The sequence below is a fragment of the Diospyros lotus genome, chromosome 12 (genome assembly GCF_014633365.1).
Source record: "Diospyros lotus cultivar Yz01 chromosome 12, ASM1463336v1, whole genome shotgun sequence".
Taxonomy (NCBI): domain Eukaryota; kingdom Viridiplantae; phylum Streptophyta; class Magnoliopsida; order Ericales; family Ebenaceae; genus Diospyros; species Diospyros lotus.
In genome coordinates this window covers 11,388,027-11,392,062 of record NC_068349.1, presented here as the reverse complement: position 1 = coordinate 11,392,062, position 4,036 = coordinate 11,388,027, and positions in this window count along the sequence as shown.

Below are 4,036 nucleotides of genomic sequence, written 5' to 3'. Positions count from 1 at the left end.
TCTATTTCTTTTATTTCCGAACAGAGAAAGAAAGTGTGTGATCGCCAACGAATTTGAAAAAGAAAAAAAAAAAAAAAAAAGTGGGGTTTTTTGGAAAATACTTTCAACCCGGTGGGCAAAAACGGAGTGTAATAAACGTGGCAGTCCCTGGTTGGGAGTAAAAAGGACCAAGCCAATTGAGTTGGTTGTTCGTGAAGTATAAGCAACGGGAGTCTAGAATCACATGCCTGTGTCGGTACAGTCTCACAGACATTCTCATTCACCGCTGGCTGTGACCGTAACAAAGCGTTGTACTTGTGAAGCCCGCCCCCGGCAGCCTCTTTTTTCTGTTACTTTCTATTTTCTTCTGTGCTGAATATTTATCGATCTGGTGTTGACTGCGGCGACGTTTTTATTTTTCTATTATTATTATTATTATTATTATTTGTTTATCTTAAAAGTAAAATGAATAATAATCTTCAATAACCTAATCATCGTACGGATACGACTAGAGTGACACGTGGAGATAAGTCTATGTGATAAGTCTCCGCACACTTGAGAAACACATGTACTTGAGAAACACGTGTTGCGTGATGTGATTTTTAATTATTAAAAATATTAACTTTTTAATGGATAAATTTCGAATTATCATATTTTCCGTATCTTCCTTTGTAAAAATTTATTTATAATAATTTCTGACTAAAGTACTACTAACAAAATTAGCCTATTTACTTACTATCTTAGTCTCGTACGTTTTGTTACTATATATAGCAAGCGGGTTACGCCGAATTGAGGACACGTGGCCCAACGTGACACTCCCTTGCCACGGGTTAGCCTGCGGCGTGACCCATTGGATTCATTTGCTGATTTAAATAAATATTTTTTTAAATTACAAAATTTGAAATGACACTTTAATTAATCTAATATTCTTTTACAATAATAAGTCTTTAAGTCAATTTTATATTCACCGTTTATTTATTTAGTTATTACTCGTCATAGTATTATTATACATAAGTTTATTAGTAGTATTATAATTCATTACAATTAATTTTAAGTTATACTTTTAAATTTATGTTATACCATATTATGAGTTCAAAATTGTGAGTAGTATATGGATAATTTTATGTCATAAAATTTGTATTTTAAGAAAATTATAAAATATTTTTTTAAATATTTTTTTTATTTAAGTAAATTATTTCATTTGACCCAATACATAGAAATTAATGTCAGTTTAAGGGTTGAGAATCACGAGTCTATTTTTTTTTTTTAATATGGGTTAGTGTACACGAGTCATTTTAAAAAATGGTCAAACTTAATTAGATTAGAAATATTCATCTTATCCAAATTTACTTGAATTTAAATTCAAATTTTTATGATAAGGGCTAAGATTAGACCAATATATATTATATTTCCTATTTTGAATTTTTGAATATAAAGTAAAAAATATGCATATACATATTATAACATTTAAATAAAAATTAACAATTAATATAATGCAACATTCTAAATTAATATATAATTTCATAAAGCAAATTAAACAATCATCAAATTTAATATTTTACTTAATATCAAACTTCACACAATAAAATAATAACAATTTATTACATTCGTCGTAACTTCTACAAAATAAGTTTATAATCAAACAATTTTATTGATTGGTGATAAATTTTTTAAAAAAAATAATTAACATTACTTTTATTAATTCTTAATTATAGATATAATTCAAATTAATATTTATAATTATTTTATTAGAAAAAAATTATCACCTATAATGGTTGGTTGAATCTTCGTCGTCATCAAGTTCCAATTCAAAATCTGTTAGTTAGAGGCATGTGCGACAATCCTTCAATTAAGAAAAGTTTGCGTAATATTTACAAAATAAAAAAATATATATTTATATATAATATAATAAAAAATTTACTATGAACAAATATATTTTTAACACGTGTAAGTAGATATATGAAATAAAATAATTAAATGAGAGATAACTTGATCTGCTAATTAAATGAGGGGTGACCTTAAATTCTTTTGTTATTTTTATTTTTGACTAGTAATAAGTTTTTATTTAGAGGTCAAGTTTGAATTTTAAAATCTCAAAACTCATTTAATTATACTTTTGTAGATAAAAAGTAAAAAATTATGTTTATCATTTATTTGTGTTCTCATAATGTTAGGATAAAGAAGAATTTGTTTCCGCCTTTAATTTTTTTTTTTCTTTTCATTTTTCAATTTTATTTAATAATTCACTTATATTAATGATCAGTAATAATTATTGACTTGTTTTGTAATAGAAATATCAAACAAATTGATTTAACCAACTTAATCCAACTCGTAACTTGATGGGTCGGGCCGATCAAACAAAAATATACGAAGAAATGTCTCGTCAAACAATATGCTCAATTTTCATTAAAAGAAATTAAACATATAAAAACTAAAAGGGAAAATAAAAAATGGATAAGTTGGTCAATCTTCACAAAAATTGAAGAATGGCTTGTTTGGGAAATAGGAACGTGGGTGGATGAAAGGAAGTTTTGCTAATTCCAGAGAAACAAAGGTAATGGGACAGAATTGACCATTCGATGTGTTATTCCTTTGTCTCATTTAAATTGGGGGAGAATCATAGAAAAAAAAGTTTTTTGGTTTTGATAATAACAGGTCTTAAAAAGCTCAACTTTGCCATGGATTTAATGTCTATTTGACTTAGCTTAAATCTCTTTATCACTTTAGTTTCAATAAATTGTTAAAGTATTTTGACAAAAATGTTATTTTCATAAAGATAATTTAGATATTGTTTTGGTTACTACTAATGTTCATTTCAGTCCAAATGGGCGATCGGAGTCTAGCTTGTAACGGTAAGGGAATGGTCTCCGGTGATAAGTTCATCAGGGAGTGGCTGGCACCTGTACATATCTCATCTTTATTAATGGTAAATTCTATCATCATTTAATGAAGGTCTCATTGGCACCATGCCACCATCAGACAGTTTCGTCGGCATCGAATATCTAGTCTCATCACGGTACAAACGCACGACACATACATGCAGGAAGATCTCTCATATTTCTATATAAACTAGATCTTTCTAAAGACAAGGTATATTTTCTTTTAACCTACCAATACTTTGTCAACTTATTCTCTCATTTATTTGAACGTCGGAGTGCTAGTAGGTGTCAGCCACCCCCTGACGAACCAATTGCCGTAACCCATTCCCTCGTCGTTGCAAGTCCACCTCCGATCACCCTTTTGGATTGGAAGGAACATCTAACTTGTTTTAAAGTACTTATATTATTATACTAAAAATGAACATGGAAGAAGGTAAGATGACTATAATATGAATATCATCATAATAAAGATTATAAAAATAATTAGGTATCTAAACTCTAAAGTTTCTCTAAAAATTAACCCTATGTAGTAAAGTTTGTTAATGTAAAGTTCACTACTTCCAATTTATCAAACTATGAAAATAAAAGACAGCCAAGAGATTGAGATCATATCAAAATGGGCCCTCTTGTCTACACTTGAACTCTGCACTTCAACACTTAAAAAGTTTAGTGTAAATTGGAACCAACAATGCATAAAAAGAAAGGGATAGACTCTGTACCCATAATTCAGTCCACGAGTTTTAAGTGTTCCACTCTCATTATGTAATATCACGTGTCATATTTTACGTGTATTTATAAATTTTATATAATTTTACTATTTATATCATAATAAATAATTAAATTATAATTATTATTATCAATTATTGAGGCTTATTTTGCAATTAAAGGAATTAAAAGCCACCGTCCAATTAGAAAATTTGTAATTTGTTATTATGCAATTTTGTGTGTTATTATTAATTTAAATTACCAAATATATTATTTTCTATCGAATTTGGTTTAAGTGGTTAAATGCATTTATTCGAGTTTAGAAAATTTTAGTAACACTTGATAGGGATATAGCATACAAATTAGTTTAATATTGTGTTAATTTATAAGAGATACATTCTTGACCCAATAAATGAACAAAAAAAAAAACAAAAGGCCCAAATAAAGTCCAACCTAACTCAAAACTTATTAAA